Below are 13,297 nucleotides of genomic sequence, written 5' to 3'. Positions count from 1 at the left end.
GAGAGCTTTTTCTGGCAAAGTGGAGAAAATCGATCGGAAGCCCGCCTCATCGCACCAGATGGTAAAAACATTTTAAAAATAGGTAGGTACACCAGCTTTCTGGCGGGCCTGAATTTCAGCCCCACTGGCTCGTTATAATGTTTCAGAATATGAGTCAATTCTGATCAATTAAATTCACATTAAACAGCAGAATCTTCAAACATGGGTTTCTGCTTAAAGATCACAAATTCAGCTCTTATTTAGTCCACCACTACCTCAAATACAACTGATGGTTAGTGCCATAGTTTTGCTGACTGTGCGAATGAACCCACCCATATGGAGCAGCAACGCGGTGTCCTGATTGGTGACCTGTACAAATCCTACCTCCATCCCATACTCACACAGGCTCCAGTAAGAGCTGAAATGGGGTTGTAAGTCATGACACTGAATCATCTGTCGCTGTTGTTTCACCTACTGCTGCTGATAAATGGATTTACAGGACTACTATTTAAAGCAGGAGGCATCAGATTCTACTGGCGGATGTATTAGTAGCTGAGGTATCATCAAATATTTGGTGAGCAGGGTCATAGATTGCAAATGTAGAATTGTATGCACTAATTCCAAATACTGCCACTGCCCTTTCCCCACCAACATGTTCAAATGGCGGTGAATGTCCAGTGGGACCCAGAGCATGCTCACTGGAACATTTTGAACTTTTACTTAAAAAAAAAGGATTATTCTGGTTAATATTTAGCTGCTTATTACTTCACAGTTGCTAGATTTTTAATCTATGAACGGCAAAATAACTGACATTGGAGTTTAGCAGACTAACCAGCCAATCGCTTCAATAAAAGCTACTTCTCCCCTCTCGCAGAGACACACTACCTCACTCAGACACTCTGAGGGATAGATTTTCTGGTCCGTTGCACACTGGGTTTTGCCCCGGAGCAGCGGTGAGGTCTCCAGAGCCCCGCCGCGATCCTCTGGTTGGGTTTAGCAGTGGCGCTGAGCAACACCGCTGGGAATGTCCCTGGTTGTGACACCGGCGCGAGTTTTGAGTCTTGCCCGACCCGTCCGCCCGGAAGTGCGTCCGCAATGACCGCCTGGGAAATCAGAGTGGTCCAGCCTTGCCGGCAGCAGTGAGCAAGGTCGTGTACTGCGAAAGTGCGAGTGTTTTCGGTTTTAAATGTTTGTGCGATTTGTGTTGTGGTGGCGTGGGCAATGTTTTAGGAATGTTTTTTTTTAAAGTTTACCCTCCCCAGGCCTCTCTCGGAGCGCTCACAGCGCAGTTCTTTAGTTCGGAAACTTCCCTTCCTTGCGCCAAGGGAGGTGTACAACATGTTCCTCCCTCAGCGCTGCGCCCCGACACAGGGCCCAGATGCCCAAACTTAAATATTAAAACGCAAATTATTCCCAGCCGCTAACTTCCTGCCCCGCCGCTATTATCACCCCAAAAACAGAAAAACTGAAAATCCAGCCCTCTCTCACAGCACCACGCTCCCCTTCTCAGAGACTCTCTCCAAACCGTACTCCCGGAGAGACACTCTCTCCAACACCTTCCCTCTCTCACAGCACCACGCTCCCCTTCTCAGAGACTCTCTCCAAACCGTACTCTCGGAGAGACACTCTCTCCAACACCTTCCCTCTCACAGCACCGCTCTCCCCTTCTCAGAGACTCTCTCCAAACCGTACTCTCGGAAAGACACTCTCTCCAACACCTTCCCTCTCACAGCACCGCTCTCCTCTCAGAAACACGATCTCCAACCCATCCCTCTCTGAGGTACTCTCCCCCTTCAGTCAGTTCATAGAGGCACTCCTCCTTCTGGACATGCTCCTACACACCATGCCAGCAAACAGATCCTCGCTGACATTGCTGCTTCTCTTTGGGATGGAACTCCATGCTGCACAAGGGAGTTCCAGAATAATGAATGGAAATGAATTCCTACTTTCTCACTTGCAGCACAGTCCAGTAATGAGGCAGGTGCAGCAGCATCAGGGATGAGCTGCAGCCATGATGAAGAACGGTGAGTGGACTGCAGTGACTTTGCAGACACATCGCTTGGGGCAGCAAACCTGCTTCAGAAGCCGGGTTTGGGACAGAAATTTGCACTTTGATCAAATTTGTCAAATCACGTTGCCCAACCCTGATAAAGTAGTTCCTGCAAAGTCACAAATTCCAGCAATGAATTCAATTATTAGGGGACCAATATAGTCTACTTAGAATCATAGAATGGTTACAGCACAGAAGGTGGCCATTCAGCCCGGCGAACTCGTGCCAGCTCTCTGCAAGAGCACTTCGGTTAGTCCCACTCCTACGCCCATTCCTCGTAGCCCTGCAAATATTTTTCTTTCAGGTACTTAGCCAACACCCTTTTGAAAGCAGTGATCAAGTCTTTCGGGCAGTGTATTCCAGATCCTAACCACTCACTGTGTAAAAATGTTTTTCCTCATGTCGCCTTTGGTTCTTTTGCCAATTACCTTAAATCAATGTTCTCTGGCTCTCGACTCTTCTGCCAATGGGAACAGTTTCTCTCTATCTACTTTGACCAGACACCTCATGATTTTGAACACTTCCATCAAATCTCTTCTCAATCATCTCTGCTCTAAAGGAGAACCCCAGCTTTTCCAGTCTATCCATGTAACTGAAGTCCATCATTGGAATCATTCTTGTAAATCTTTTCTGTACCCTATCTAAGGTCTTCACATCCTTCCTAAAGTGTGGTGCCCAGAATTGGACACAATACTCCAGTTGAGGCCGAACCAGTGTTTTATACAGGTTCATTATAATTTCCACACTTTTGTACTGTATACTTATATTCATGAAGCCCAGTATCCAGTAAGCTATTTTAATTGCTTTCTCAACCTGCTCTGCACTGTCAACGATTTGTGCAGATATACCCCCAGGTCTCTCTGTTCATGCACCCCCTTTAGGATTGTACTATTCAGTTTATATTTCCTCAAACAAAACATGGTTTAAAACTGCACTATCTGCAAACCACAGGAGGGATATGTTTTTTCAAATACATTTGTACAATTAGTAATATTATGCACCATATAACTTTCCACCGCCCACAATATAAATCACTAAGACTAACCAGGCTTCAGTAAGCATTTCTAGGCACCCCAACCCTCTCATTAGCATTTATTACACAACATTACATCACTTGGAAAGTACACCTCTGTACAATATGTAACCTGTAACGCACACAATATGAATATGAAGGCAGGGCTCACGGGATATAGGAGTCCCACCTGTGATAGATGATTTAATAAACTCAATCATACCTCCATTTATTCGGTTCAGCGTACACTGCAAACATCGCTGAAGACCCACCAGATAAGACTGACAAAGAAATAAGTGCACAATGCAAAACTTTAATTGTCAACAAACAGGAAAGGTGTTGCATCAAATAAACATATCGGATTAGAAAGTGATTAAAATCTTCATAACGGTTAATCACTATATTACATTTAGTCAAATCAGATCTATCAATATAAATAAATCTTTAGTAACCAAATGTATAAATGACTAAAGTACTGATTTGCAGTAGTACTTTCATCAGGTAAAACATGAAGTGCGATAAGAAACCTATGGGGGTGGATTCTCGGTCAGATCAGAGATCTTTCTTGTTTAATTTCACAAGGCTCTAAGTTTAATACTGCTTTATTGAGACTGTGCAGCAGCATCTGCCTTTATCTGTGTTAACTGGCCTATTTAGTGGGAGGAAAGCAATTACTCTTTCTGCCAAAGTTGCTCTGTTTCACAGGTGTAAATATTGTAAAGAAAAAATGAACTTGCGTTTATATAGCACCTTACATGACCTCAGGATATCCCAAAGTGCTTTACAACCAATGAAGTAGTTTGAAGTGTGGTCCCCGTTGCAATCTAGGAAATGAGGCAGCCAATAGGCACATATCCCACAAACAGCAATGTTCCACAAACAGCAATGAGATGATCTATTTTAGCTGTTGGTTGAGGGATAAATGTTGGCCAGGACATCCTCTGCTCTTCTTCGAATAGTGCCATGGGGTATTTTATGCCCACTTACCATTCTATGATTTCATCCAAAAGACGCCACTTCCGACAGGCAGCACTCCCTCAGTACTACACTGAAGTGCTAGCCTAGGTTATGTACGCAAATCTCTGGAGTGTGGCACCCGACCATCTGAGTCAGAGGCCAGAGTGCTACCACTAAACCAAGGACAGACTGTCTCTTTCAAACCTATTTGTGTTCCACTAAGGGTGTATTGTTGTGTTGCCATGCTGGTCAATAAAGCAAATAAGGCAGGTGGAATTCTTTAATCCAGCTAAACATCATTAGGACAATATTCCTCTTGATCATCACCAATAACAGCATAGCATTTCATAAGAATTTTAAATTCCAGTCCTTCAATATGCATAAAACAGAATTTCATGCAAGGTACTACTGAACTAAAACAGACATTCTTTCACTCATGAGAAAGTCCTTCACAAACTTGATACAACTGAACTGTTTGTAATGAACGGTCTTTCCGGGAAAATGAAGCCAAAAGTCATGCAAACAGGAAGGGGAAGCTGTGTATCCAACTTTACAAACTGATTAAAATTCAACCTGAGAGCATGAGAATATTGGTGCAATATCCTAGAATCCTTACAGACACATACTACTGAATATTACAGATCGCAGAGAAAACAACTCTGTACGACACACAACTTTAACTTATTGTGGATTTCGGGATGACCCTACTAGTGCTTTACAACAGTCAGCTGGCAGCAAACTTCATTTGAGTTGTGTGAAAAACAGTTTTTTCAAATGTCCCACTTCCATATGCTCCTCATTCTCAGGAGCATTCTCTGGTGATTCAAAACAAGAGCTAAAAACTCACCCACAATTAATTCAGTTGAGGTGGCAGAAGGATATGATTCTATTTTGGCACAAATATATGATTTTAACAGTTAACTATTAATTTGATACGGGCAGACAGAAATACTGACCAAAGTCTAATTATAAGATTTGTTACATGTGCTGTTCATTGCACGACACATAAAATTGAATTTTTCCACAATTGCAATATGGGGCTACATTACCGTAAAGGCATTTTATTCGAGGCATTCATCCGCATTAAAAATAAACAGGGAGTGGCGACTAGAGAGCTAATGGGAGAAAAACCTGCCAGGAAGCTGAGCCCTGCCCGTTCACACCATCATTGAAATGTAGCAGACCAGAAAGGGGAGGCCAGCAATGGGGATGAGCATAAGAAATAGGAGCAGGAGTAGGCCACCTGGCCCCTCGAGCCTGCTCCGCCATTCAATGTCATGGCTGATCTGATCATGGACTCAGCTCCACTTCCCCGCCCGCTCTCCATAACCCTTTACTCCTTTATCGCTCAAAAATCTGTATCTCTGCCTTAAATATATTCAATATCCTAGCCTCCACAGCTCTCTGGGGCAGAGAATTCCACAGATTTACAACCCTCAGGGAAGAAATTCCTCTTCATCTCAGTTTTAAATGGGCGGCCCCTAATTTTACTATGAGTGGAAATATCCTCTCTGCATCCACCTTGTCGAGCCCCCTCATTACCTTATATGTTTCAATAAAATCACCTCTCATTCTTCTGAACTACAATGAGTATAGGCCCAACCTACTCAAACTATCTTCATAAGTCAACCCCCATATCTCCACAATTAACCTAGTGAACCTTCTTTGAACAGCCTCCAATGCAAGTATATCCTTCCTTAAATATGGAGACCAAAACTGTATACAGTACTCTAGGTGTGGCCTCACCAATACCCTGTACAGTTGTAGCAGGACTTCTCTGCTTTTATACTCTATCCCCCTTGCAATAAAGGCCAACATTCCATTTGCCTTCCTGATCACTTGCTGTACCTGCATACTAACTTTTTGTGTTTCATGCACAAGGACTCCCAGGTCCCTCTGTTCTGCAGCACTTTGCAATTGTTCTCCATTTAAATTATAATTTGCTTTTCTATTTTTTTCTGACAAAATGGATAACCTCACATTGTCCCACATTACACTCCATCTGCCAAATTTTTGCCCACTCACTTAGCCTGTCTATATCCCTTTGCACAATTTTTGTGTCCTCCTCACAATTTGCTTTCTCACCCATCTTTGTATTATCAGCAAACATGGCTACATTACACTCGGTCCCTTCATCCAAATCATTAATTTAGATTGTAAATAGTTGAGGACCCAACACCGATTCCTGCGGCACCCCACTAGTTACTGTTTGCCAACCAGAAAATGACCCATTTATCCTGACTCTCTGTTTTCTGTTAGTTAGCCAATCCTCTATCCATGCTAATATATTACCCCTAACCCTGTGAACTTTTATCTTGTGCAGCAACCGTTTATGTGGCACTTTATCGAATGACTTCTGGGAATCCAAATACACCACATCCACTGGTTCCCCTTTATCCACCCTGCTCGTTACATCCTCAAAAGAACTCCAGCAAATTTGTCAAACATGATTTCCCTTTCATAAAACCATGCTGACTCTGCTTGACTGAATCATGCTTTTCCAAATGTCCCGCTACTGCTTCCTTAATAATGGACTCCAGCATTTTCCCAACGACAAATGTTAGGCTAACTGGTCTACTGTTTCCTGCTTTTTGTCTGCCTCCTTTTTTTAAATAGGGGCGTTAAATTTGCGGTTTTCCAATCCGCTGGGACCGTCCCAGAATCCAGGGAATTTTGGTAGATTACAACCAATGCATCCGCTATCTCTGCAGCCATTTCTTTTAAGACCCTAGGATGCAAGCCATCAGGTCCAGGGGACTTGTCCGCCTTTAGTCCCATTATTTTGCCGAGTACTACTTCTTTAGTGATAGTAATTGTATTAAGTTCATCCCTTCCTATAGCCCCTTGATTATCCACTATTGGGATGTTTTTAGTGTCTTCTACCAAGAAGACCAATACAAAATATTTGTTCAACATCTTTGCCATTCCCTGTTCTCCATTATTAATTCCCCAAGTCTCATCCTCCAGGGGACCAACATTTATTTTAGCCACTCTTTTCCTTTTTATGTAGAAACTCTTACTATCTGTTTTTATATTTTGTGCTCGTTTACTTTCAGGGTGCGAGAAGTGAAGCTCAGGGCAGGGAGGCAGTGGTAATCCTTGGAGCCCGATCTTGTGGTTTTCTGCTGCTATCCCACCCAATTGCAGAGGACAATCCAGAGGAAAATAAGTCTGGAATGAATGAATTCAGCAGGTAACAGAACAGAGGCTGGAGAAATCAACCCCCACAAAAGCTTCCTGCCATTTAAATTAATGTTGTACAAAGGACATGCTAGAATCAATACTGACAGCACTTTTTAAGTTGTAAATAATAAACAGCCTACCAAACTCCCCTCAAAAAATGAATATGAAATCGAATATTCTTAGCCTATAACTCACTCACAGTGAGTTCTGTAACCTTTGGGACAATAATGTACACTATGGGGCTCAATCACAGTTAGCACTTGTACATAAAAAAAGCAACTATTCATAATACTACACTGACTATGGATGAATGGAAGAGCCACTTTAAGCCTAATACACTCATTCATTAAAACTACCATTGGAGTAATAACATAACACTAGCTTTAACCACAGAGTATAGACTGGTCCAGCTCAATAAAGGAAATCAGTGTGCAAACACAAGGATTTTATCTTTCTCGCTACTTCAGCTTTTAAGACGAGCACTGAACTTGCTAGAATATAATCCACTTCTGTGTAGGCCATCTTGAAGTATGAATGATGCAGCTGGGAGTAAAGTGTTTCTTCCCCAAAAGCACAGTGCTGTTACTGTTCTGTAAAATGGCTTTAAGCAGCTTTGCTCTATGTGGCACATTTCACACTGAGCAAATGAATTTGATTTTGTGAGTATCGACCAAGTTTGTTATCTGCAAGTCTCGCATTCTACACAAACAACGGTACAGTCAAAAATACTGCGCCAATTACAGTCAGCCCAGCAGGAAACGGAGTGGTCACGAGCAATCATCTCTTGAAGTGGACTATTCAACGCCTCCTCTGGCTAAATATTTTTGATTATGCAGCCGGTTAACAAAACAGGCCAACATTGGCTGCTGGCGCACTCATCCACAATCTTTACTGCTTATGAAGCACTCAGAACAGATCTCAGTAATCATCTGGAAAATTCAGTTTGTCATCCTCTTTTCTGAAATGGAAGAGATCGCATCATATACAAGGTAAGTGGATTTACAGATAACACTTGGTCCATGTGACCTCCTGGACGGGTTTCAATCGCCTGAAGAGGTCAGAGAGGAATTTTCCACAGTCTTCTTTCCTTTATTGGCCCTGGGGTTTTCTGCCTCTCCCAGAACATTACATGGCTGCAGGGTCGGGCAGGGTTGGTGGAATGGGAGGTGTCTAGTCATCATGAGGTTTAATGGACCAGCTGATCTGCTACCACGTCATATATATCTCCCCCACCCCGTTTCTCCCCTCTCTACTTCTTAAAAGCCCAGAACCTCTGGAGTCAACTGAGCTGCCCTTTGTTATTTTACAGCGCTGCTGACTGAAGGAAAGACAAATGAAATAAATGCTGTGGAACAGGCTCGCGTTCTTAGTCAGGGAAAATACACGGTGCACAAGACCTAAAACAAACGTATACTTTCACAGGTACATGCATAGGATGGTTACAGCACGGAAGGCAGCCATTCAGCCCGTCCAGCTCCCTGCAAGAGCACCCTAGCCAGTCCCACTCCCCTGCCCTTTCCCCGTAGCCCTGCAATTTTTTCCCTTCAGGTACTTATCCAATGCCCTTTTGAAAGCCGTGATTGACTCTGCCTCCATCACCCTTTCAGGCAGTGCATTCCAGAGCCTAACTACTCGCTGTGAAAAAGGTTATTCTTATGTCGCCTTTGGTTCTTTTGCCAATCACTTTAAATCTGTGTCCTCTGGTTCTCGACCCTTCTGCCAATGGGAACAGTTTCTCTCTATCCAGACCCATGATGATTTTGAACATCTTTATCAAATCTCCTCTCAATCTTCTCTGCTCCAAGGAGAACAACCCCAGCTTCTCCAGTCTATCCACATCACTGAAGTCCCTCATCCCTGGAATCATTCTTGTAAATCTTTTCTGCTCCCTCTCTAAGGCCTTCCTAAAGTGCGGTGCCTAGAATTGGACATAATACTCCAGTTGAGGCCGAATCAGTGTTTTATACAGGTTCGTCATAATTTCCACGCTTTTGTTCTCTGTGCCTCTATTTATGAAGCCCAGGATCCTATAAGCTTTTTTAACTGCTTTCTCAACCTGCCAAGCCACCTTCAACGATTTGTGCACATATACCCCTAGGCCTCTCTGTTCATGCACCCCCTTTAGGATTGTACCCTTCAGTTTAGATTTCCTCTCCTCATTCTTTCGACCAAAATGTATAATTTCACAATTTTCTGCATTACATTTCATCTGCCACTTGACTGCCCAGCCCACCAGCCTGTCTATGTCCTCTTGAAGTCTATCACTATCCTCCTCACTGTTCATTATACTTCCAACTTTGGGTCATCTGCAAATGTTGAAATTGTGCCCTGTACACCCACATCCAAGTCATGTGCCAATTGAAAGATTGTCTTTCCATTCCTATTAGCAGTGCAGTGATAGCAGGAAGTGATGGACAGACAAGGAAAAGCAGTAGATTTTGAAACAAATCTGTCAATGGGATAAGACACAGCTTCAAATCCTGCCCTGGTTTGAAGAGACGGTACCAGTCCAAAGTGAACATTCTGCGGCACAAAGTTCTCCAAGTGCACTACAAATTAGCACTAGGTTGGCAATTTTCACTTGGACAGACCCTGAGCATACAGTATACAGGAAATGAAATGTCACGCTGATAGACGTGTGTGTGTGTGTGGGGGGGGCACAAGGGAAAGAGTGCAGACAAGGTTGAGAGTTCAGAAGAAAAGAGCCAATGTTCAAAAATTTGCACTTGAAATGAAACACCCCACCCTCCGAGAAAAATCTGACCTCTTATATTCAACACAGCTTTGATTGCTCAAGAATACACACAGAAAGCAACTTTATTAGTATTTAAATAAGATGTGATGATGTGAAAGCTGCTGACTCTCTCCACAGGCATATGAAGATCCACTGTGCCAGATTGGTAAAATACAAGAATCTCATCTACCCAGTCTGAAAAACAATAACTTGCAACAGCTGTAGCCTCAGCCAGAGACAGGACACCAAGGAAAACCCTGCTGAAGGATCTCTCCAACAAAATGGACAAAACAAATGTGGCTAATGAACTGATATAATGTGACATCCTTTTCCACAAACATGGTCAATTCAAAGGGATTTTTTTCAACAAGGTGAAGGCCTTAAATTAGTACCATTCGCTGCATTTCCCCCTTTCAATATTCATCTCACTTCTGTCATTTTAAAAATAGCCCTCAGATAAAAGTGTGCCTGATACAGATCAGCATGACATAACGGGACCTCTGATTAGTATCTGACACAGGCTACCCTTAACTTGCCAATGGTTCGTGCAGTTACTAGCTACAAAGTGCAACCATGGGGATACAATAGCACTCGGAGTCACAGACATTTTACTCATTGTGTAATACGGATGATATTGATGCAGAGGTTGTGCTCTTTGGGCCTTTTTCACTGTACTTTTATACTACAGGTGCAGTGAGATACAATCAATAGGTGTGCATACATCACTGCTCCATTCCTCACAACCAAAGAAATCAACGGCATAAAACCTACAGAAAATAACCCTCAAACCCAAACAGATACAACAGCTGATAATTATGCAATCTTTTCTACTCTTGCTATCCTTATTCTCTTCCAGTTTGTTGGCTGCCTCAAAGTTGTTTTTGTACACTTCCTCCCATCTGCTCCACACCTGTCTTGCTGTTTGATTTCCTCCACTTTGCTCTGATCTGCTTGCTCTCCGGCTTTGCTTTCCATTTCTTTCACTGAATCACCACCCACACCATCTGCATCCCATGTCGCTGCAGTTGTATCACATGACCTCACTGATGTATTCATTCGCCAATGATTTGACATTATCTCCTAAACCATCACCAGAATAACTGCACCCTGCAAACCTAGTTGGTACAGGTTGAACCTCCCTTATCCAGAACTCCCTTATCCAGGACCACCCCTCGTCCAGAACCATTCCCGGCCACCGGGTGGCGTATACGCAGAATTTTGACGTAAACAAATTGAAGTCTTTCCTCACTGCCGACTCCCGCAATCGCTGGCCTGACCCCACAATCCACCGCCCCCCCACCCTCCATGATCTCTCTGCTGCACTCCAATATCCCCTTGCTTAGTACCTGTACCATCCAATTTAACGTGACCATCCCTCGTCCGGAAAAATCCCTTATCCAGAACAGGCCAGGTCCCGAGGGTTCCGGGTAAAGGAGGTTCAACCTGCACTGGGGTTAGATGCCTTCAGATTGATTGGCAGGATGATTCAAAGCAACAACTTGCATTTAAATAGCACCTTTAACGTAGTAAAATGTCCCAAGGCACTTCACAGGAGCATTATGAAACAAAATATTAGGACAGATGACCTAAGGAGAGTCTTAAAGGAGGAAAGAGAGGTTTAGGAACAGGATTAGGCCATTCAGCTCCTTGAGCCTGCTCCGCCATTCAATGAGATCATGGCTGATCTGTGATCTAACTCCATATACCCGCCATAGGTCCATCCCTTAATACCTTTGGTTAACAGAAAGCTATCAATCTCCGATTTAAAATGAACAATTGATCTAGCATCAATTGCTGTAGGTGGAAGAGAGTTCCAAACTTCTACCGCCCTGTGTGTGTAACTTCCTAATTTCACTCCTGAAAGTTCTGACTAATTTTTAGACTATGCCCCCTAGTCCGAGAATTCCCAACCAATGGAACTGGTTTCTTTCTAACTACCCTATCTGTTTCCCTTAATATCTTGAAAATTTTGCTCAGATCACCCCTTAACCTTCTAAATTCTAGGGAATACAACCCTAATTTGTGTAATTTTAGAGAGGGAATTCCAGAGCTTATGGACTTGGCAGCTGAAGATACGATCGCCAATGGTGGAGCGATTAAAATCGGGGATGCTCAAGAGACCAGAATTGGAGGAGCGCAGATAACTTTGAAGGTTGTAGAGATTAAAGAGATTAAAGAGATAGCAGTGGCCCCCATCACAATAAACACAGGCCAGGAGCACCTCAACATCAGTAACACCACCAAGGAGTATTCTGGGGTGGGGATCTCATCCAGCAGATATCCACTGGGGCAAGGAATTGACTTTTTTTTTTAAATCAGTTATTCAATATATTATAGTAGTTTTTTACCCAATAAACAATAGGAGAATATTGGGCACAAAATGTAATTCTCCCTGCCCTCCACATTTTCATTTTACTTTATGCTTTACATACTGGAGGTTAACATAGGGTTAACTTTTCTATGTCTACAGCGAGGTGCCTTGCCTGCCACCAGAGTACAGTGCGAAATTTTGGGTACGTTGCCTGTGATTTTCTGTCCAAGGTTGGAAAATCATGGGCAATACGTCTGCAATTTTCCAATACTAGCTAGGGGCAGGTGAGGTAGCTTGCTGACAGCATAGACACAGAAAATTTAGGTCAGTATACACTTGATGAGCAAACGAGGGAAGAAGGATAAAAATTAGGCAGGGTTCCCATTCCTGATTATCATTTAGCGGCTCCTGTTGGAAAGAGAACATGTGGAGGTTGAGCGAGGACAGGATCGAACACAGCTATGGTTGAATTGTCTGAGGAGAGGGCAAGAGAATTGAGAGGGGGAGAGAGAGAGAGATAAACAAATATGACTGGTGCTCAGAAAAAAAACCAAATAGCTGCAAACACACAAAAGTCAGTATCTGAAAAAAGGTAGATGAACGTTTAAAGTGCAGATCTGACCGGATGAGCATTTACAAATGGAACATTTAGCTGTCTTTTCTTTATAAAAGACCTGCTGTGTATTTCCGGCCTTTTGTGACTCGAGTTCAGATTTTCTGCACTTGCAGCTTTCTTCTTTTAAACTGTAACCAGCTCAACCCAAGAGATAATTCCTGAAACCCCATCAGCATCGATCGATTGGTTGCTGATAAAGTTTAGCATCAAATCAGTAATCCACTTCCCATTAGATCAGCTGTCCTCCAGTGGACTAGCGTTACAAGAAATGTTCACATTTTAAAGATTTCAAGTGGCTTCTAAACAAATTATCTTCACCGTGAGGGAAAATCAGTTATGGGCCAGCTAGGGAACACTTCACAGAAAACAATCAGCAAGTTATTTCTTTTAAACTACTTTTTTTAAATCATTCTTTGTAGTGACTTCTCAACTAAGCCATAGGATGTTTTACAGCT

General features: G+C 42.9%; 1 protein-coding gene across 6 annotated transcripts in view; it reads right to left on the bottom strand.

The window, feature by feature from the left end:
• The window catches only part of tnk2b (tyrosine kinase, non-receptor, 2b), a 232,674-nt gene that overhangs the window by 83,667 nt on the left and 135,710 nt on the right, over window positions 1-13,297 (bottom strand). The window contains exon 1 of one of the 6 annotated variants that reach the window (XM_070883933.1): window positions 381-402. The exons of the other annotated variants lie outside the window; for them this stretch is intronic. The gene's annotated coding sequence lies outside the window, so the exon portion shown is untranslated. Of the gene's footprint in view, window positions 1-380; window positions 403-13,297 lie in introns of those variants that run through there. 6 annotated transcript variants of the gene reach the window in all.

The sequence above is a fragment of the Pristiophorus japonicus genome, chromosome 6 (assembly GCF_044704955.1).
Source record: "Pristiophorus japonicus isolate sPriJap1 chromosome 6, sPriJap1.hap1, whole genome shotgun sequence".
Classification (NCBI taxonomy): Eukaryota; Metazoa; Chordata; class Chondrichthyes; family Pristiophoridae; genus Pristiophorus; species Pristiophorus japonicus.
This window is presented reverse-complemented; position numbering and strand designations above follow the sequence as displayed.